Source organism: Diceros bicornis, chromosome 38 (assembly GCF_020826845.1).
Source record: "Diceros bicornis minor isolate mBicDic1 chromosome 38, mDicBic1.mat.cur, whole genome shotgun sequence".
Lineage (NCBI taxonomy): Eukaryota > Metazoa > Chordata > Mammalia > Perissodactyla > Rhinocerotidae > Diceros > Diceros bicornis.
In genome coordinates this window covers 18272130-18296991 of record NC_080777.1, presented here as the reverse complement: position 1 = coordinate 18296991, position 24862 = coordinate 18272130, and positions in this window count along the sequence as shown.

The following is a 24862-nucleotide window of genomic DNA, read 5'->3' as shown; positions in this document are numbered from 1 at the left end:
CTTCAGAATCATAATACTCAATACAATTTAGAGAAAGCTGAAAATCATAATATAGCTTGAGTTTCTGTGATATTTTTAACCTCCAGTTTTCTTTTTAATCGTCTTTGCCCAATCACCATGATTGAAATTCTAAATCCTTTGAGATGGAATTTAATATAAAACTCATGATCTAAATATATTTGTGTCAGTTCTCTGATTGGAACGCTTACCCCTTTCACTACACTGGTCAGGAGGGTTCCAAAATGAGTCGTCGATTCCCTGTCCCCAGTTGCTCACATCTTTGTGTAATCCCTTCCTCTTGAATGTGAGTGAAAGATGTGATTTGCTTCTAAACAAATGGAATATGGCAAAAGACAGGAATTTGGAGGTGTAATTAAATTCCTTACTCAGTTGATTTTCAGGTACTCAAAAGGGATATTTTCCTGGTTGGGGACCAGGCATTGTTGCAAAGAAGAGTGTCAAGGCTGGAGAGATGCTCTCCTGCTGCCCTTGAAGATGCAAACATCTGTGTGGTGAACTCCCTATGGAGGGAGTGCCTCTGGGAGCTGAATGCCTCAGTCTGGTCCCTGAAAGAAACTAATTTCTGCAAACAACCTGAGTGAGTTGGGAAAGGGACCCCAAACTCCAGATGAGAAGCCAGTCCAGACAATATCTTGATTTCAGCCTTGTGAACCTCTGAGCAGAGGAACCAGTTAAGCTGTGCCTGGACTTGTGACCCAAGGAAACTGAGATAATAAATGTATGTTGTGTTAAGCTGCTAAATTTGTGATAATTTGTTATGCAGCTTAGAAAACTAATACAAACACTTAAGTGCAATGCAGGAATAGTTAAACCTTCACTTTTGCACATAGGTCTTTTTATCTAGTCTGTACCTTGCTTGTTTACCCTCTGTCCTAAAAGTCACTAAGTTAGACACAATATACATGAACAGAAAGATATTTCATTCTTACTTAATTTTCCCTTACATCTATAACTTTCCTCCAGACTAAATTATAAACATCCAGAATATTTATCATTATTTGTACCCAAGATCATCTAGCACTTGGCTAAGCTCATGATGGTATTCAATAAATATTTGCTGATTATAGAAACAAAGAAAAGAGAAAAAGGGAAAGCTCAATTGATTTTGCATTTCATAATTAAATAAATATTATAATGATCTAAATAAAATAAAATAAAATAATTAATTGGCTAGTTTTTAACGCTAATTAATTAAAATAAGGTAAAATGATATCTATCTTTTCCTGAAATGTCTCTTTCCCCTTCATTTAGGTATTAGTACAAATCTTTTTCTCAGAAAAATTTTTACTTAATTTTAATAGTGTATTTCCGTATATTTTCATATTAAGTTCATTTTGTCCTATCTTATTCAATTTGTATTTTAATAATTAGAATCCTATTCTGTTTTTAAAATTTTGATCAGAAAATTTTGAAATATAGCAGTATATGGGTATATTGTGTGTAGCAATATTTTTATTTATATTGCTGTAATGTACTTTTTATTAATATAAGCTAAATATTAAAATAATGGAAACAATATGAACTTTTGGAAATCTTTAAAGTCTACTGCAATTGCATATGAATGAGATATTATGAAATTTAATAGTGTCCTACTTGTTTTTAGTAGAATTGATATTCCTCTTCTTGGTTGGATATAAAATTCATACATAACTTAAGATCTTAATACTTAAGAATTTAAGAACTTAAAATTCATGCTGAAGAAAAATCATATGTCACTGTAATTATTTTGGTTAGTATGATAACATGAAGTGTCTATTTCATATACAGAAAATAAATTAATGGTTCATATGAAAATGAGATTTGAATTGTAAATATATTGTTAGAGCCTAGAAAAACATAATTGTGTGAACTGTTAAGAAATTTGGTGGAATAAAAGGTTAAAAGAAAACTATACGAATAAGTGTTTCATTTTATACACATATTTATGTAAAAATGGCCATAGGCATAAATGTAGGATGTAGAAAAATGAATGTTACATTAAACTAGTTTAGAAAGAATTCAATCATCCGCCCAGTCCTGACATCTTATAGCTAATTTAAACCAAACACGTTTACACATTTCTGGCTTCAGACTTCAAAGTTGAAGTGTGTAGGCTCTAATTGCATTCTGGCAATTATTTTCTAGGAGTTTGAGCAAAAGAGCTTTGAAATCTTGCTGGAATGCTGTTTATATATTAACTAGCTCAACATGTAATGTGATTAAACCAGTGAGTCTACAAATCAGTCTCAAGGGAAGAACATTCTTTGAACATCTGCGAAATTATTCTTCAATCATTTTAAATTTTATTTAAAATTAAATGGGGGTGCCTTGAGAGTCCCTATTTATTCTCTTGTCACTTATTCCTTTTGCTATCTCAGTCTGCACGTCAAGTCCACAATTCTCTTCTGGTTGTTAATCAATTTCTTTTTGAGATGTCAGGATCAGACAAAATCAAGTGCATCTGAAACCAAATCACTCTTCCTGTGAAATAGAACACCTTTGCTGATGTCCAGTGTATGTGCTTTGCCATTACCCAAGAGCACACTTAATTTTGTTACATTCTTCTCCATTGCTCCCTACAATCAGTTGTCATGTCTTGACAATCCTTCCCTTACCCTGTCTCTTAGCTCCGTTAGCTCTATTGGCTCACAAAAAGACACACACTCTTTCTATTCCAATTCTTAACTTCTGGTCTTAGTAACCATTAATTTTAAAAGACTTACAAGCTTTCTAACTGCCTTTAGCTTTACCTCTCATTTATCCTCCACGTAACTATCAAATTAATCTGAAAAGGGAAGATTTTCTTCACGTCACTTTCTTATTCAAACAAAAGCAATGGTATCCATTTAACTTAACGTTGACTGTTTTAAAGTGTGGTTCCAGCATTCTTTCTAATCTCCAATTTTCTACTTTATATATCCATTTGTTAAGCATCCCATGAGTGGTAACGAATGGAATTTCAATATTTGTCTTTGAAAACTATAAAAACTGCTAATCACTGCTAAAAGAAATCTTAATAAGATACAGAAGAGAAAATACCCACTTCTCCCATACAGCTCAGGAAAGCAATTATTATCCTGTTATCATGAAAGTATCCTTGCCAAATGTTATTTTTTAAAAAACAAGCTTTATAAGACACATGTGTCTTAGGCATTGCTGCTATGTACATAACAATCTGTGATCCTGCCCTATGACTAGCAATTTCACTTGATGGAAATGTGTACAAATGTTCACCACAAGGCATATTTTAAAACAGTATTTCTGCTAGCCCAAATCTGGAAATGACCCAAAGACCTATCAATTGTAGACTATATACTTTGTTCTACATTAAGATAATAGAATACCATAGAACAATAACAAATAATTAGAAAAATGAAACAACAATGAGGATGAATTTCCTTTAGACATTGACCAAAATAAATGAATTCTGTATAATTTCATTTATATAAAGTTCAAAAATAGACAAAACGAATCTATAGCTTTAGAAGTAAGGTTAATTGTTCCCCTTTGTGGTGGCTAGAAAATAGTAGTTACTAGATGTGGCTTGAAGGGGGGTGATTCTGATTGCATTATTGGCTCCAATTTTGACAAGCTGATATTCTTATTGATTATTTCTTCCCTCTAAGTTCATTGAGATCTACTCTTTCATCAACTGGTGACTCTTCACATCCTCTTCTCCTCTGGGTTTGATGTGCTCGGATCTGGTGTTTGAACAGGACACTTTAGAAGGGGAATATTCCCAGATATTCAGAATTAAGAAAAAAAACCATGCACACGCAATTCTTCTTTGCCTTGTCCTATCCTTTCATATGGTCGTCCATACATGCATAGATGAATTCCACAAATATATGCTATTATATACCTACAATCTGAAAAGAACTGAACATTGTACTTGGACTACAAAAGTGAACCCTCTGCATTTCCAATCTTGTTTTATATGTAATCCTAATGAAACGCAAAAGCATATAAGGTAATAGCAACTTTAATATATTAAATTCTATAGTAGAGGTATATATAAAGTTATATAGGAACGCAGAGAACTCTGCTGAAAAGTCCTCATACTGAGATAATATTTGAAATGGTGTTTAACCTTATCAAGAAGACAAGAGAGGAAAGCTAACCCAGGCAGAGTAACAACTTTTTTTAAAGGCACAACCACATGTAAAACCATGGAATGTTCTCAGGGCAGTGAACTGCATTACATGGTGGTATATGGGTTGTAGTAGGAGACAGGGGCACAGGATGAGTTTGGAAATGTAGGAGAGTATGAATTATGTAAGTCTTAGGACTAGAAAGGACTAGAAGCCAAGTATTCATTTATTTTCACTGTAAACTGAGAAGTAAGTCATCCCAATTTAATGTGACTTGCCACAAGATACATAGGTGTAAAATTAGCCTCTTAAATAAAAGATGATCTCTGGGTATCTTGTTCAAATTTAATTTAAAACTTAGTATATCCTAATGTTGCAATAGAAGCTAGAAATATAAATTCGTGAATCATAATGCCGCACAGTTTTGTCAGAGAGACAAACAAGAGAACAACGAATCACGATACGGTATAACACGTGTTTCAGCACTGCTTATTGCTTAGAAATAAGAGAAGTTAGTACAAGAAAATGGAAAAAAAACTTAGAGAAACAGAAAAAATGCATGTGGATAAGCATAAAAATGAGAAAAGTTAATGTATGTGAATAAAGAGGAAACTAAGGGAGGAAAATATCAGGCTTATGCAAAGAGAATCATCACCGATTTGGAAAGAAAAAGATGCAAAGTTTGAGATGTTTTGGAAGTCAAGGAATATTCCTAGCTACAAAAGAGGATGACAATGATGTTATGATTTTGAAATTTGATTTCCTGTTTATTTATAGCCTTAAATGAACAAGTGGCAAGTTGTTTGAACTAGTTTGGGTGTAGATAACTCATGTCTCAAATGTAATCCAGGAAAATGATGATTAAGACCGCCTCTCAGGGATACCAAGTTGTTAATTTCCAATGCCACCAAGGGAAGATCATTGTAGGAGAAAGAGAAGTGGGCAGAGAGTCATAGATGGTGAGTTTCAACGTAAAGAAATAGCTTCTGTAGTGGAGTCTTCAGCCTGCTTCCTGCCCATAGAAAGTTTGGGGCCAGTATGCACTTCTTCATACTCTCATTCTTTCTCTGCCACAGTGACAAGCAGTATTTTACATAGGCGCAGCCCCACAGCCTGAGTCTTGTAGTGAGAGCATTACATATCACAGACCCAGCCCACTGCACATAGCATCAGCAAGAAGTACACTTTTCTTGTTTTAAGTCCCTGATAATTTGGGATTTCTTTTTTATTGTACAGTCACACACCACATAATGATGTTTTGGTCAATGATGGATCGCATATAGGGCGGTGGTCCCATAACATTAGTACCATGTAGCCTAGGTGTGTAGTAGGCTGTACCATCTAGGTTTGTGTGAGTATGCTGTATGATTTTCTCACAATGACAAAATCACCTGAGAACACATTTCTCAGAATGTATCCCCATCTTTAAATGACTCATGACTATATTATAATCTAGTTCATTCAAAGCTGACTCATCCATTAAGCATGGCAGGCACAGTGCCTAATGCCCACTGTAGGGACCTGCAAAAATGTTTTAATTTCTTTAAAATCAGAAGAAAAATTAATATAATCAAGTCTTGGTTATATTCATCTTTACCTATGCAGTCATAAAATATATTGATAATTATTTTTTGGAGGAAGGGACCACAAAAGTCCTAGGACCCATGAAAGTCATAATGTGGCCTTGAGCCCACTCTGAATAATACAGAAGTTGAGACCAAGAAGTTGGGTGTGGTTAGAACACAGACATAAAATAGGCAGAGAACTGGTATACGTGTCAATGATGGAGATGGTGAGGAAATTGTAGGAAAGAAGGAAGTTTATTTGTTTTACATAGTTGTAAAACTATCACCTGTGATAGTATGGAAGGCAATTTGTGAACTTAATCTCATAGTGTGCTCATTTTTATTGGCTATGCTTAGCAAGTTATTAGAGGAAAGGTGAACTCAGAAAATACTAGTTCTATTTTAACAAAAACAGAAACGAAGGAGAAAGAGATCAAGAGAGCAAGAGGGAGAGAGAAAGAGAAGGAGAGAATAACATATAACACAAATAAAAACTGTAAATCAAAGTATGTGTAGAGAAGAATGTTGGTTTTAGCTATTGGCATATGGACCTGAGTCTTAATATTGTATATTTGCAAACGCCTGTAGATATTCTAATGCATGAAAACAATTTGACAAATTCTAAGATTATATTTATTTTCTCATAAAACTTTATGCTGTTCCCCACTGTTTTCTGGCACATAGAATTTGAAAATGGACATTTGATAATAGGCATGCAGGCCTGTTTTGCTTTCTTTTTTTTTGGTGTGCGTTTGTTGGTATTGTTTTGTTTGACGCTTTGGTTCACAGTCCGGGATACTGTAGGATTCTTTTCTTTAATCTTGCAGCCCAATAAGTTCACCACAAACTTTTTAATTTTATAGTTCCTTCCTCCCTTCATTCCTTTATGACAGAACCTAGAATTAGAGGGTCTTTTGTTTTGTAAATTTTGGCTTCTTTTATTTCAGGATTTTTATTTATTTATTTATTTATTTGAACGCAGTATTAATTCAACTTCTGATCTAATTACGGCTAATGTTTTTGGTATCATGATGTGTTTATATTTTTAATGGGACTTCTAGTTCCTTTTTCACGTGGTCCCATTGTTCCATGTCTTGTTTCATAAATGTTACATTGTTTTTTGTCATTGAAAGCAAGAAACAATTGTAGAGATGCTTGTAGGTTGTTTTTATGGACACAGGTGTGTGTGTGTATGTGTGTATTTATGCAGGTCTTTTTATTCAACTCTGGTTCTCAGCAGCAAAATAACGTTTCTTCCAAAATTTACTTTTCACTTAGATTTCTTTCATAGAAGGAATAGGCTGCGTGAATGACTGATTCGTTATCCTGCTCTAATTCTGACAAAAGGACAAGAGTGCAGAGTGCTGCCTCCCAGTGGGAATGTCTTCTGTTCTTGAGCCCATTCCCTCCTCAGCTCTCACTGACCCCCTAAGTTGAGGACACTACTCATACCTCTTATTATTCCCATTTTATAGATGAAACAATTGAGGCCCGAAGAATTAAAAGAATTTCCATAAAATTATATAGACAACACCATAAAAAGTGGTCAGAAACTGAGGTCAAGTATCCAATTTTCGATATATTGATAATATTTCTATTTACTCCAAACATATATATTAATTTGTTCTTTTACTCAAATATTTTCCATGGATTCTAGAGAACATATTGCTATGACACACATTATTGGAAAGTCCAGAATATGTGATGTTTAATTAAATGTTAAAATATCCAGTTTCCCCAGAATAAATATCTAAAGAGCCTGGCCATTGATAGGTTCTGCCCTAAACCAGGTATTCTATCTGACATATTCTGAAGTAGGAGAAAAAAAGTTATTAGAAGTCTAAAACAAAACCTTAAGAACAGAGATTTAAGCTGAGCAAAGCAATTATAAAACCAAGTGAAAAATATTTAGTCAAACTGAAATACCAGTTTGCCTGGAGTAAGTCAGAGAGGAGAGTCAGGGCAGGCGCCGTGGGTAGTAGAGGCTAGCCTGCAGCTGCCCTTCATCAGTGGGCACGTCAGCCCAGCCTGAAGAAACAAGACCACCATGCTGAACAACTCCTCCATTATTCCAGATATTCAAGATTTATTTGTGTAATTTTGTTACGTGTCAGCAAGTTTACAAAATGATAAAATTCTTAGGCAGATAGACAGCTTCCATTAAAGGATGCCATCTCATCTGGAACAACTGGTTACTATGCACCAGTAAAAAGCAGTGGGCCAGGACCCATTGGCATTACTGTGACATAAGAAGTTTCTCTAACAAAAGAAAGCTGCCTTAGAAATACAAATTGGGAATAGAACTATTATTTCTAAGTTCTTCTATTATTTCTAAGTTTTCCTAATATTGTTATTTGTGGCGTTTATGATAGAGAATTCTTAGCGTGGTCTTAGAACCTGGTCTGCCTGTCTGCACATCACCAACAAGAACGTGCGTGCTTTAATCTTTTTCATTACCCCCCCTCACCTCTCCTTACCTTTACCTTTGTCTAGGTAGCTAAGTTTGGAATATGAGAGCATTGACATCATGAATACTGTTACAGTTGCTAAAGTGGAAAGGATAGTTGTGTAAGTGAACAAATATACTGCTTTGTCACTATGTATCAGTCAAGGTGCTGTATCATTTAGATTTGGTGTGTTACAATCTACCCCAATATTTAGTGATATAAACAACACCTACTTGTTTAGCTCACAGTTCTGTGGGCCAGCCATTTGGCTTTAGTTCAGCTAAGCAGTGCATCTGGTAGGCTTGACTTGACTCTTTCATGCTTTGGCAATCAACACATGTGGTCAATGGCTTTACTTACATCTTTAGCAGTTGGCTGTCAGTTGATTCAATGGTAGCAATCGTGTGTCTCTCATCATCCAGTGTCTCATCACTGAGTAGTTAGCCTGGGTGTGTTCACATACTGGCTGTTACAGAGTTCCAAAAGTAGCAAGGATGAAGGCCCCAAATCCCCAGTGCTTTGTCAATTCCTGCTTTGGTCACAATTGTAATGTCTTATTGGCCAAAACCAGTCATATGGCAAACTCTGATTCAAGGGCTGAATTCTACCTTTTACCATAGGGGAGCAATGCTTTGGCCACAAATCGGAGATCTCTAACTCAAGCTTAAACAGTAGTAAAATATGTTATTTCACGTAGCAAGAAGTTCAGAGATAGGGTATGCTCCGAGATGATTGACTTGGGAGCTCAAAAATGATGCTGAATTTCTTTTGGGTCCTTTCCACCCCTCCTCTCTGACATCCACAGTACTGCTATACATCCACGTATGGGCCTATAACATGATGGCCACAGCAGTTCCAGACATCACTTTCCACAAAGAAAGAGTAAAATCAGAAGAGAGATTGTCTCTTCTGAGGTCTCTCTATCTGAGGAACAGGAAAAATTTCCCAGGATCCCCCGGAGACCTCCCTTTATGTAACATTGGCTATAGTGATGTCACAAAACCACTCCTGAAACAATTCTTCCCTAGGAAATGATATTACCATGACTACCTTAGACTGAACATCTGGCAAGGAGTGGATCATGTATTAATTCAACAACTATTTATTGTGTACCTATTATGTGTGTGCATTGTGCCAGGCAGGGAGGATATAGCCGTGAATGAAATAGTCTCAGCCCTCGTGAAGTTTACATTCTGGTTAGAAGGACCTATAGTAAACAAATAAACAACTACACATAATGTACAACTGATAATAAGAGCTACTGAGAAAAAAAATGGTAAAGGGGATACAGAAAGCCAGAGAATAAGAGTGGGGTTTCTGACTTGTGTGGGAGAGTTAGGTAAGGCCGGACTGGCCAGGTAGCCTCTGATCAGAGACTTGTAAGAAGTGAAGTTCTCTGCCATCTGGGTATCTGAGGGAAACACTTCTCAGGCAGAGGGAGAAACACTGACAAGGATCAGGCCTTGAAGAGGCTTGTTTGAGACAGAGCAAAAAAGCCAGTGAACCTGGATCAGAATGATCTAGAGATAGAGTGGTGGGAAATAGAGTGGACGTAAAAATCATATAGAGCTTTGTAGACTATAATAAGCTTTTCGTATTTTTCTATAAGTGAAAGGGGAAGCCCTTTGAGGATTTTGAACTGAGTTGTGACATATCTGAATTTATTGTATAATATTCTGGGATGTTCCTAATAGGCTATGTGGGACAGGGGCAGAAGCAACAGAACACTGGAGTATTCCAGTGAGTGGCAGTGGTGGCTTTGACCAAGGTGGAGATGGCCGAGAAGTGCTCTGGTTCTAGATATATGCTAAACCCGGAACAGAGAGAATCTGATAACAGATTCAATGTATATCATGAAAATAAATTTTCTGAACTGTAGCTTCCTCATCTATAAAAATAATACCTGTCTCGCAGTGCTATCATGAAGACTGTATGATATAATTTATGTTAAATTGCATTTGGCAGTTTATTATATACAGTCTCTCATCTCATCCAAAATGATTTTAATTCATTGTGCTTGTACATTGAATTTCTAGCAAATAGGTATTTCATATGCCGTAAATCTCTTAAATAAGGAATTAGGGATGGATTTGGGTGGATCTTGACAAAAGAGTTTACAACAAGGCTCAAAAAGCCAGGAGGAGATGAATAGAAAACAAGAAGGCAAGTGAAGTGTAACGAGATGGAAATATTTGCCTTTGGCTGACATTTTTTTGTTCTGTGCTATCGATGACGGATGAGTTAATCAGCCACGTACAAAGGTTCATGTTAGTCTTGGCGGCTAAGCTAGAATAAAAGGATAACCACTTTTTGAGCATACGACAGTGATTTCAATATTTAAATGTGTATATATATTATATAAGTTGAGCAATATGAAATTGCCGGTAGTCAGCCATTTTTGACCCTCAAAAATGGTAATTTCCTGTGGTTCAACCTAAAATATGTGAAAAGCTGGCTACGTGAAAATCTAGGATAATATTCCACCTCTAACTTGTTATTGCATATAAGGAAAATAAATATAATTCTGCAAATATAGAAGTAAAAATAAAATACCACAGTCAAAAAAGTCATCAAAGGGGCTGGCCCTGTGGCGTAGTGGTTAAGTTTGTGTGTTCCACTTCGGCTGCCCGGCTTTGAGGGTTCAGATCCTGGGTGCAGACCTACACCACTCATTAGCTACACTGTGGCGGTGACCCACATATAAAGTAGAGGAAATTGGCACAGATGTTAGCTCAAGGCTAATCTTCCTCAGCAAAAAAAAAGAAAAAAAATCAAAATGTTAAAACTACACATAACACTTATAATTCTCACTCCTTTAAAGATTTCAATTACTTAGTATGCATCACACAACTTTTTCAATGAACATATTATTCTTACATTTTCTTCATGATGTTATTGACTTAAACTCTGAAATATGCAATATTGATTTTATGCAATTTGAGGAACTGAGGTTTGAACTTAGCAATTCTCCTTCCTTTCAGATGTACCTTTCTTTCCTTCCAGCAGCAAAGCTCAGCCTCCCAAGACACATAAGAGAAACATGTTCTTTACCTTTCACTCCTTGAAGTCTATCCAGGTTCTTTCTGCTCTTAACATCAGATGACAAGAAAACCTAGAGTTTGTTGATTACTGCAAATTGGAAGGCAAAAGAGCGTTTTAGTCAGGGGCCTGCAGGATAAATCTGAGCCCCCTGCGAACAGTCCCTCACGATTAAAACGTGCAGCAGAGAGAGAAAGCAGCAAGAGTTTTTCAGTTCCTTGATCATTGCTGCCAGATCAGATTCAGTATTATGTTTTATTTTAACCAACCGGCAATTATTATATTTGTATGAAAACTTTGAGTTTAGCCTTTGGTTCAAGATAGAGAAAAGATGAAATTCAAGGATGCCAGTTGAAAGAAGCAACTGAGAAAACTACAAACCCTTTATTACTACTACGTATATATGTCTATTCAAGATGCTATTCAAATAGTCTCTTCCATCAAGTGGTCAAGGGACCTTGCACTTAATTAGTATGACGGCTTAACTAAATTGACCACCAATAAGTGACTTTACAAACTAGTAGAGGAAAGGCAGCACTGCCTTTTCCTCACGTTTTGATAGTCAATCTAATGCCTTTGACCGCTCTTTATTCCTAGCTTGTGCATCCAAGTGATACTTTGTTAATGAATGTTCTTTATCTCAAAGATAGTGATAGGGTTAGAGTAACCTTATTACGTACATGAGAAGGTCCACAGCCAGCTTATTGCTTTCTAGGGAAACACAGAGAGACTGATATTGTGGTTTTTGATGATCATGAGGCAAGCTATACTTTTATGCTGACTGTTTCAGATGTGACTTATATTCTATGAGTCTAGGGTTACATCTTTCTTGTTACTGCCTTCAGAATTCTAGTCAACAGAGGTAAATACAAGAGATGTTACCTTCTGTATCTTAAGCACTAGCAGATGCTTCTCTCTTAGGAGAAATATAGTCATAGCTTATCAAAGCACCTTAAAAACTTATCAATAACATGGTAGCCTAATGGATGGGTAAATATGTTTATAAGTTTAGAAGATAAAGCATGTTTACTCTTTTCCAGGAAACGCATCACAACCAACATGTCAAGTGAGACATCCTTTACTTAATGTGTGAGTTATAAATATGTGGTTGTCCCTATGATAATGTCGAGTATATCCTCATACATTTTCCAAGACTGTTCAGTGTTCTGCACAACAATTCACCCATTGGTATTAGAACTAGGTCTGTTGCTTCTGGGGCAATGACAAAGTACAAGAAATATTCCTGAAGAACATGGGCTTCAATTGCATGTTGGAAAGTTTTCCTGAATAAAAAAAAATTATGAGCACTAACAAAAGTGGTGCAAATCATTATGGGTCTGAATAAAATAGATTAGATGGTATAAAAATTCTTTATTGGGCATACATGCTGAAAATACCATGGGTTTCACCACAAAAGATAAAAGCTTGAGTAACTCGATTACCTGTACACACAAGAACTTGGGCTTAAAGGAATGATCAGGAACAGATAACAGAAGAGTGATCCAGTAGGAAAAGAGGGACCATGATCTAGCAACGGAAAAGAGCCAGTCAGTGGCAATTAACCCATCAGTGAAAATTTTGCATCACTGCGTCTTGGACCCATCACACATGATCTGTATATAGCCCATTTTTAATCAGCTGGCTTTTGTGACTTTCTTCTCTTAAAATAATTAAATAACAGAAACCAAAAGAATACTTTTATTTCTACTTGAGATCATGTGAAAGGTTATTTGAGTGTCTTGATCAAGGGTTAGTGTGACTTGTTCACAAAGCATATTTATAATATTGATTTATCTTGTGGCAAGAAAAGACCAAACAACTCCCCTTTTTGGAGAAGAGTGGAAAAGTTAGGTTATTTCAGTACAGTTAGTTCTATGTTCATGGTATGCCTGATGGCCTAAAATTATAAGTTTTCAAGTTTTACTTTTAGAAATTCCAACTAGTGAATTTCTTCCCTTTTATAATCATGCCCTAACTTATGTGCAGTTATTTGAAGATTTTTGCCTATGGAAAATTCTAATCTACAATGTTGTCCTAGAGGTTAAGAAACCATTGATAATTGCCTCTGAATTAACCTTAGACAATTACAATCCAAGGAGATAGTTTCATGCTTTAAATTAATCTCTCCAGATACTTATGTTCAGAGTTTCAGAGTGTTAGTAAAATATGGCTGTTCTTTTTTTTCCACTTGAAAGTAGAGAAAAAGACTAAAATATTATACTAAAAGTAGAAAAAGTACAATATTTCTTATAATAGAGGAGCAGATTGAAAGTTTGAAAGATCTACTTCATGTAGTAGGCATAAATCTTGTCTTCCTTTTTAATAAATTCTTTGAGAGCGTAAAAAGTTGCTTCTAGGAGAGGACGAAGTCCCAAGGAAAGAGATCATTTGACTGAAAGAATCAGGGATAAAATTACTTTGGACTGATAAACATTTTTTCTACTTATGAAATGTGTATTTTTATCACTCAATAGCACATATTTAAGAGCCTTTTTGTATTGTTATTTTTCATTGTTTTTCATAACAGTGCAACATGAAGACTTCGTAGTGAACTGATGTTCTTTTCTAATTGGGTGTTATAGAGATTTTATTTTGCAGTTGTAAGTCAGAAAGCAATTTTTTAGCTATAATACTATAGAAATGTGTTTACTAAGAACAAATCTTTTTTTTTCCTGATGTTAGTGGAAAATATTTATTTAGATGGAAAATGCTTTCAGGAGACACTCCAAAAGGTAACACTTTAAGAAATCCATATATTAACTTGAGTTGTTAAGAAAATGAGTTCCAAAAACCTTAGAGAAGTAAAGACTGAGAATGTGAAAGTTGAGGGACATTTAATTGCGACAGTTGGGTAAAGAGATCTTAAATGTGACCTTTCTTTTTCATATTAGATGGCATGACATTAAGTAATCGTGGGATGTTCTCATCATTGAATGGGTTATCTTAAAGTATTTTCAAAGCGATAATTAAACATAGACAGAAATTAATACAGTTTGTAAACATTGAGTCAGGCTACACTTTTAATATTTTTTTCTTTTTTTTTTACTTCAATTTAAACAAGAATATATTATATATTCTTTTTTGTATTAAAACTGGACATGGTTAATGTGAATGAGAAATCAGGTCCAGTCTCTATAGATCACTTATATAGCAAATAATTGAAAATACTGTAAGATGTAAAATACCACTGGTAATGGAAAATAAATCAAGGCCCATCTGCTGCACTTTGCCTATCTGTAACATTGACTCAAACTTCAGCATTCTGAAGACTGACGAAAGTTTAATTGCAAACTCAACTGTAGTTTTTACTTTATACTCTTTATTCTAGACACATTTTACATGCAGAAACATCAGTCGCAACCATATCTTCTTGCATATTTGCATAATGCCCTTTCTTTTCCAGTCCATTTAGCAAATAGAAGCATGTCCTGATGTATTACGAACAGGTGGGCAAAAATCAACTGTGTTTCATATAATTGATATATAATTTCTAACTTCTTTCTGGTAACGAATTTTGCAACAAATAGATAGTGGAGAATGTGGATCTTTTTAGGAAGCAACAGCCTATATGTCACTAGAAATAAGGAGAATTCTTTGAATTTAGACATTTTATATGTGTGTAGTACCTTCGTATATCTTTGAGTTTAGTTTTTATTTATTTAGATTGTGCAATTAAAGATTTTCTCTATCACCTTAATTGCAAGTATTTTGTAGTATTCTGCCTTCCAGAATAGTCTTTCATCCATGTTAAAACTTGGCTCAGAAAAAAATAGGTATAAATACTTGGTCACGTGCATGCATGACTTCATACCCTAGATTGTAAGCATTTTGGTGCCCCAGACCCTGAAATCACAAATTGAAGATGCTCAATAAACATTTATTGAATGAAGGAATGATATCTTCCTTGTGCTTAACAATAAATAAGTACATATTAAATTTGATAAAAAGAAAAATTATATACACATCAAAATTATTTTTTCTTTAACTTCTTGAAGAAAGCATTAGATTGAAATAGCTTGATAATTTGGAAGATTATCATTTTAGGAGAGTAAATCTTTTGATTTTACTAACTTATGGTGGAAAAACCTTTCTGCTAACCTTGTTGTTTTTAATTTTGCATTCAACATTATTCTCTAATGTCAAGTCACTCTCAGGTTCTTTTAGGGCTTGAGTAGAGAACTACAAATTGACACTAAGTTTAGTTTATTGTCATACTTATATCAAGAAATGGTGATAAACAAGAGTTCAAATCACTTACTTTTCAGAATGCACATGAATTAAAAGTTCTAAGTTATTTTATTTTAATGGAAAATCTCATACATGGATGTTATGTATTATTGTGTAAAGAGATTCGGATTAAGAGTAAAGATACGTAGTTTCTAATACTGGTTTTGTCACTCAACCTCCAATTTTGAGTTTCCACACATGGAAATGGAGCTCAATGTTACCCATTTGTCTTACCCATTTGTCGTAATTATAAGAGCATCTGATAACTCATTTTGGTGAAAGAACTTTGAAATGAGTTATAAAAAATATCTAAAATAATGACACAAAAAATGATTTAAAAAGAGAGAACAACACATAATGTGATGCCGTATATATAAATAAGAGGATGTTTATTTTATTTTATTTATTGTTAATTAATGCAAAAGTATTCCTCTCCCAATGTTTCTGATAATTTCATTCAGAAGCTAACAATACTGATGACATCTCACTTTGAAAGTCTTAATTAAAACACTGATATTCAAAGTTGTTTAAAGTAATTATGATTGCTTCAATAGCAAAAAAATATGGAAATGGTAAATGATTCTTGAGAGTCACATCTATGAGAAGGAAGAAATAATGTTTGGCATTTTGGAAACAAAATAAAAAGAGCAATAAAAACTGACACTCTAAATGATGGGCATGTCCTAAAACCATAGATATACTATATATGTATTTATATATGTAATGTTGGTAAAATAATAATTGACCAGCATGTCTCACTTTTAACTCCCTCAGTGTAGGAAAAGTATATTTTCAGCACCAATCACAGCATCCCGTCACTAGTATATATAGTTAATATATATATAGTATATATATAGTTAGTTATCTAATATGTACTAACACTTTAAGAAAATTAATAGTTACTTGACACAAGACTATCATTCTAAGTGGGAGGAAAATACAAAATATTTTCTAGAAATATTCAAAACCAACCTTTTTATTAAATTTATAAATTGCCTATATATACTCTTGATATGTAATCCAAGTCAATATTATTAACACATATATAATTAATATTTTATAATACTATCACATGGTATACACTATCATTGTATTTTTTTGTAACTTTGACATATATGTCTATAATTAATGAGAAGATCAAAACCATCTTCAGTTAAAATTTAAAAATTCTAATAGACTTTCTGGTGGATACAGACATATTTTATAAATAGTTTGTGAAAACCAAGACTATATTGTAAAAATCACGTAAAAGATGATCATTATACTAACCTTATTTGCACATTTGAAAAATCACATACTGGGGCTGGTCCCGTGGCTGAGTGGTTAAATTTCCGCATGCTCTGCTTCAGTGGCCCAGGTTCACAGGTTTGGATGCCAGGCACGACCTACTCCATTCATCAGCTGTGGAGTCATCCCACATACAAAGTAGAGGAAGATTGGCACAGATGTTAGCTCAGAGTTAATCTTCCTCAGCAAAAAAAAAAGAAAGAAGGAAAAAGAAAATCACATATGGAGGAAACTCATCAGAGTTCAGGTTGTTGAACACTCTTTTGTATCTGAAAAAAAGGGAAATTTTTCTTAAATTGATCATGCAATTTATATTTGTCTACCATCTGCCAAAAGTTTAATGTTTAATAGTAGGAATATTATGGGACAAGCTTTGTAAATGTAACTCTCCACTATATACAGCTTATTTTAAGTAGGCATTTTTACCAACATAAATGTCTATAAAAATTTGCACAAATCATAAGTGTGCAGTTTGATAAATTTCTCACAAACTGAACACCCATGTGTAACGAGCACTCAGCCCAGGAAACAGAGGATTACCAGCAACCCAGAAGCCCCACTTGTGTGCCTCTGTTCGTATAATCCAGTCTAGATACTGTGATTGCTAATTTTGTGTGTCAATTTGACTAGGCCACAGGGTGCCCAGATATTTGCTCAAACATTATCTTGTGTGTTTCTCTGAGGGTGTTTTTGGACGAGATTAACATTTAAATGGATAGACTGAGTAAAGAAGATTGCCCTCCATGACGTGGGTACCTCATCCACTCAGTTGAAATCCTGAATAGAACAAAAAGGCTGACCCTCCCCTGAGTAAGGAGAATTTTTCCTGCTTGACATTGGTTTTATCCTTCCTTCAAACTCGAACTGAAACGTTAAATTTTCCTGGGTTTCAAGCCTATAGGCCTTCCAACTGGAACTATATCATCAGCTCTTCTGGATGGCCAGATAGTCAACTGACCCTGAAGATCATGGAACTTTCCAGCCTCCATAATTGTGTGAACTGGTTCCTTATGGTAAATCTCTTCACCTATATATATATATAAATACACACACACACATGTATACACACATATGTATATATATGTACACATATATAAATACATACATAAATACATGTATAAATATATACATATATGTGAATATTCACACACATATACACACACTCTGTTTTTCTGGAGAAACCTGACTAATACAAATACCACTGTAATTTATGTCTTAGAATGTTTTTGCCTATTTTTGAACTTTATATACATGGTATCATGCAGTAAGTATTATTGTATGCTTGGCTTGTTTCACTCATCAATATGTTTGTGAGATTTATCTACACTGCTGCTAGTTGCTTGAATTTCAGTTTATTTTTATTACTGTATAGATTTTTAGTCTGTAAGTAACACATTTTCTTATCCAATTTACTGCATATTAACTTCTAGGAGATTTCTAGCTTCGGGCTATTATGAGTAGTGGTTTCATATAAATCTACTACAAGTTTTTTGATGAACATCTTTGAACATTTCTTTTGAGTATATGCCTAGAAGTACAACTGCTACATAGTAGAAAATGCATATGTTCAGTTTAAGTACATATGACTATATTTATACTTTATAAGCATTTTATGAGTGTTCTAGTTGTTCCACAGCCTCTCCAAGTTGTTCTGTTGTTTTAACTTTAGACCATATAGTAAGTGTGGATTGGTATTGCATTACATTTTTAAATTTCACTTCACTGCTGATTAATAGCATTGACTATTTTCTCATTTGTTTATAGATCATTTAAATCACATATTTTATGACACACTTTAATATTTTCCCATTTTTGTGTTAGATTGTCTACCATTTTTTTTTATTGGTTAGTAATAGATTTTCAAATATACTGGATAGATTCTTAACATGTATGTGCCTAACAACAAAGTGGCAAAGGACATGTAAAAACTGATATAACTTTAAGGAAAAATAGATAAAATCTGCTCTCATACATGGAGACTTCAGCACCCTCTTTCAGAAATGGACAGATCCAGCAGGCCGAAAATCAGTAAGGACATAGTTGAACTCAGCAACACCATCAATCAACTGGATATAATTGACATCTATAGAATCCTTCATCCAAAAAGAACAGAACACACATTTTTCTCAAGCTCACATGGAAAATTCACCAGGATAGATCACATTCTAGGCCATAAAACACACCTGAACAAACTTAAAAGTCTAGAAATCATACAGTGTTTGCTCTCAGATCACAGTGGAATTAAACTACACATCAAACAGAAAGATAAGTGGAAAATCCCAAAATAAGTGGAGATTAAGCAACACGTCTCTACATAACATATGGGTTCGAAAGAAATCTCAAGAGAAATTTAAAAATATCTTGAACAAAATGCAAATGAAAACACAACTTAAAATTTGCTTTAATATAGCAAAAGGAGGCCTTAAAGGGAAATTTATAGCGTTGAATGCCTATATTAGAAAAGAAGAAAATCTAAAATCAATAGTCTAAGTTTCCACCTTAGGAACGAAGTAATAAAGAGTAAATTAAATCCAAAGTAAGAAAAGAAAAGAAATAATAAAAAAGAGAAATCTATGGAGAATGAATCATACCAATGAAACCAAAGCTGATTCTTTGAAAGATCAATAAAATTGATAACCCTGTAGCCAGGCTAACTAGAAAAAAAAAGAGAAAACATACAAATTACTGACATCAGAGATGAAAGAGAGGACGTCACTACAGATCTCCTGAAAATTAAAAGCATAGTAAAGAAATACTATAAATAACTCTGTGGCCACAAATTATATAACCTAGATGAGATGGACAAATTCCTTGAAAGACACAATCTGTCAAAAATCAGTCAAGAAGAAATGATCTGAATAGTCTTATATCTATTAAGAAATTAAATCAATAATTAATAAGCCTCCAAAATAGTAAGCACTAGGCCCAGATTTTTTCGCAGGTGAATTCTACCAAACATTTAGTAAAGAAATTATATCAATAATCTACAACCTTTTTCAGAGGATAGAAGCAGAGGGAATATTTCTTAACTCATTTGATGAGGCCAACATTACCCTAATACCAAAACTGGACAAAGACGTTATAAGAAAACAATACTACAGACCAATCTCTCATGAACATAGATGCAAAAATCCTCAACAAAATGTTAGCAAATAGAATCCAAAAAAGTGTAAAAAGAATTATACACTAAGACCAAGTAGGCTTTGTCCCAGGTATGCAAGACTGGTTCAACATTTGAAAATTAATCAGAGTAATCCACCACATCAAAAGGCTAAAATAGAAAAATCGCATGATGATATTAATAGATGCAGAAAAAGTATTTGACAAAATCCAACTTCCATTTATGCTAGAAATTCTCAGTAAACTAAGGTTAGAATGGGAACTTTCTCAACTTGGTAAAGATTATCTACAAAACATCTATAGCAAACATCATACTTAATGGTGAGAAACTCAAAGCTTTTCTACTAAGATCAGGTACAAGGCAAAATTGTCCCCTCGCATCACTTTTTTTCAACATCATACTGCAAGTCATTGCTAATGGGATAAGGCAAAAAAAGGAAATAAAAGATGTAAGATTGGGAAGGGAGACACAAAACTGTCTTTCTTTACAGATGACATGATCATCTATGTAGAGAATTTGAAAGAATCAACATAAAAACTCCTGGAACTAATAAGCAATTATAGCAAGCTTGCAAGATACAAGGTTAATATACAAAGGTTAATTTCTTTCTTATATACCAACAGTGAACAAGAGGAATATGAAATTAAAATCACAATACCATGTATGTTAGGACCAAAAATGTGAAATAATTAGGTACAAATGTAACAAAATATGTATAAGAAACATATAATGCAAATTATAAAACTCTGAGAATGAAATCAAAGAACTAAATGGAGAGATACTCCAGGATCATGAGTAGGAAAACACAGTATTGTCCAAATGTCAGTAAATCCAACATTGATCTATAGATTCATAGCAATCTCAATCAAAATCAAAGCAAGTTATTTTATTGATATCAGCAAACTGATTCTAAAGTTTTCTGAAAGATAAAAGAACCAGAATAAACAACACATTTTGAAGGAGAAGAACAAAGTGGGAGGACAGATGCTACCCAACTTGAAGACTTACAATAAAGCTACAGTGATCAGGACTGTGTGGTATTGGCGAAAGAATAGACAGATAAATGAAACAGAATAGAGAGCTCAAAAGTAGATCCCCATAAGTATAATCAACTGATCTTTGACAAAGGAGCAAAGGAAATACAATGGAGCAAAGACAATCTCTTCAATAGTGGTACTGTTACAACTGGACATCCATATGCAAAATAAAATGTATCTAGACCCAGACCTGAAATCTTTCATAAAAATTAACTCAAAGTGGATCAGAGACCTAAATGTAAAACACAAAACTATGAAACTCCTAGGAGATAGCATAAGACACACCTAGATGACCTTGTATGGTGATGTCTTTTTAGCTACAATACCAAAGACACAGTCCATGAAAGAAATAATTGAAACTCTTGATTTCTTTAAAATTAAAAACTTCAGCTCTTCAAAACACAATATCAAGAAATTAAAAGACAATCCATGGACTGGGAGAGAATAGTTGCAAAAGACACATCTGATAAAGGACTGTTATCCAAAATATATAAAGAACTCTTCAAATTCAAGAATAAGAAAATAAGCAATACAATTAAAAACTGGGCCAAAGACCTTAACAGACATCTCACCAAGGAAGACATACAGATGGCAAACAAGTATTTGAAAACATGCTTCACATCATATCTCATCAGGGAAGTGCAAATTGAAACAACAAGGAGATACCATTACACACATATTAGCATGGCCCAAATCCGGAACACTGACAATATCAAACAGTGGTGAGGATATGGAGCAACAGGAAAGCTCATTCATTGCTGGTGGGAATGGAAAACGGTACAGTCACTTTGGAAGACACTTTGATGATTTTTTACTAAACTAAACACACTCTTACCGTACTATCCAGCCATCTCATTCCTTAGTATTTCCCCAAAAGAGTTGAAAACTTATGTCCACACAAAAACCCGCACACAGATGTTTGTAGCAGTTTTATTCCTAATTGTAAAAACTGGGAGACAACCCAGATGTCCTTCAGTAGGTGAATGGATAAATAAACTGTGTTACATTCAGACAATGGAATATTATTCAGTGCTAAGAAGAAATGAGCTCTCAAGCCATGAAAGTACAGGGAGGAAACTTAAATGCATATTACTACGTGAAAGAAGCCAATCTGAAAAGGCTACCTCCTGTATGATTCAAATTATATGATATTCTGGGAAAGGTAAAACTATGGAGACAGTAAAGAGATCAGTCGTTCCCAGGGGTGTATGTGTGTGTAGGAGAGGGAGATGAATAGGCAGAGTGCACAGGATTTTTAGGGCAGTGAAAATACTCTGTATGATATTGTAATGATATATTATTATTCTTTTATCCAAACCCATAGAATTTCCAACACCAAGAATAACACCAAGAATTTCCAACACAATGAACTTTGAGTGATTACAATGTGTCAATGTAGGTTCATCCTTGGTACAAAATATATCACTCTGATAAGTGATGTTGATAATGGGGGAGGCTATGCATGTGTGGGGGCAGGGGGTATATGGGAAATCTCTGCACATTCCTCTCAATTTTACTGTAAATCTAAAACTGCTCTAACAAATAGTCTTTAAAAACAAAAGAATCCATATTTGAGGAAAGTTAATTGTTAACTTTTAGAATACTCGTTTTCAGCACAAAATGAATGCTGAAAAAAAGGGTTAATAAATTCAAAGTTTCTTGTATAAAATCTTTTTACTTGAGATTTTTTAATGCAATCTAAATATCAATTAAATGAGATATCATAAAAAATAAAAGGGAAAATTTAGACAGGGCAGATTTCCAAGCTCATAATGCCACACAAACTCATTCTATTCTATTCATATGCAATTGCTTGAAAAAAGTGTTTTACCAAAGTAAGAATAGAAAGTGTTTTACTGGAGAATGTTCATCAATAAAAGATCAAGAACTAACACCATTTGTAGTCGGGATATATCACCTTTTTGAAAATACGCAAATCTAAGAGTTTTTCATTCTTCCCCTTTCAGGTAGCTTACTAAGAATTTGGCTTAGCAGGTCTGATCTAGCTCAACTGAAGAACAAATTAATGCCAATGTCAGATCTATGGAGGCATTCCTTTTCTTTGGAAGCAATTTCTTTTATGAGGAAGTTCCTGTTTGTTGATTTTTTTTTTCATAAACAACTAGATGTTTCCTTATTCCTCTTTCTCTATAAATATGTAGACCATTATGGAGCAGAATCCCTCTCTGGGAATCCACTACATGGTGAGTCCAGTCCAGCTACATCCATCTGAAGCACACTGTTTCATCATTCCTTGAGATGGCTTAGGCCATTTTTTTGACTTTTTTTTTCTTTTTTTGCAGGGAAGGATTTGCCCTGAGCTAACATCTGTTGCCAATCTTCCTCTTTTTTTTTGTTTCTCCCCAAAGCTCCAGTGCGTGACTGTATATCCTAGTTGTAAGTTCTTCTAGTTCTTCTATGTGAGCCGTTACCACAGCATGGCAACTGGCAGATGGGTGATGTGGTTCCGTGACTGGGAAATGAACCTGGGCCACCCAAACAGTGAAAGCGCCAAACTTTAACCACTAGATCATCAGGGCTGGCTCTGTTTTAACTCTTTATTCTCTTTTATTATATGTTTTTAAATGTTACAAACTTCCCTTCATGTCCTCTTTTAAAGGTCACAAACCTCCCTTCATGTTACATAATCAACATGCACCCGACTAGCTATTAATGTGTACTCACAGGGTTTTGATAGAAACAAATGGAAATTACAACACAATATTTAATTCTCAAGTTCTTATTTTCTTTTCATCTTGACCAATAAAAGATAGCTTGTTTTTGTGTTTTCCATTTATCAAATTGATGATATTGTGAGCAACAGGTTAAAGTTTCATGAGATAAAAATCATGTGTTGCATGTTATCTGATAATATGCAAGTATTTTAAGCAAGTATCCAAGAAGAAATTGATTGCACACCAAACAAGACATGTTGATAATTATAGGTGACTGGAATGCAAAAGTAGGAAATAAAGCAGAATCAAGCATCACTGGAAAATTTGGACTAAGGGTCACAATGAGAGAGGAGACTGGCTCGTGGATTTCTGTGAAGCTAACCATCTGCCTATAACAGATACATGTGTGAAGCAACCAAACAGATTACTGTATATATGGACATTACCAGATAGGCCATGTAGAAATCAAATAGGCTATGTAATGGGAAGCAGGAGATGGAGAAGTTGTATTCTCTCTGCCAAAACAGCACCAGGAGCAGCTTGTGCTATTGCCCACAAACTGTTAACGTCAAATATTGGCACTCGATTGTCCTGATGTTTAACCCGTGTTGTAGAGAAGACACCACTGTCAGGACAAAACATGGAGAGACAGAATGGTTTCCCATAGGCAAAGGTATCAGACAAGGGTGCCTTTCACCTCCCTAACTGTTTAATCTGTATGCAGAACGTATCATACAAAAAACTGGGATAGAATCAGATGAAGAAGGAGTGAAAATCAATGGAAGAAATATCGACAATCTAAGATATGCAGGTGACACCATCTTTCTGGCAGAAAGCAGCAATGACTTGAAACTTGAAAATCCTAACATAGTGAAAAAAGAAAGTGCCAAAGCATCTGAACATCAAGAAGACAAGGATCATGACTACGGAAGAACTATACAATGTCAACATAGACAATGAAGACATTGAAGATACTAAAGATTTTGTTTACCTTTGTTTAGTCATTAATTTAAGTCAGACTGCAGCCAAGAACTCAAGAGAAGACTGAGACTTGGAACAGCAGCAAGGAAAGAATTAGGAAAGATCATCGAGTACAAAAATGTGTCATTAGAGACTAAGGCCAAGATTATCCACACCCTTATATTCTCAATTACTATGTATGTGTACGAAAGCTGGAAAATGAAGAAGGCTGATGGGAAAAAATTAATTCGTTTGAAATACAGTGTTGGAGGAGAGCGCTACGGATACCCTGGGACTGCCAGAAAGAAGAACAAGTGGGTCCCAGAGCCAATTAAGCCTGAACTATTGCTGTAGGCAAAAATGATAAAACTGAGGCCATCCTCCTTTGGGCACATCATGAGAAGGCAGGATTC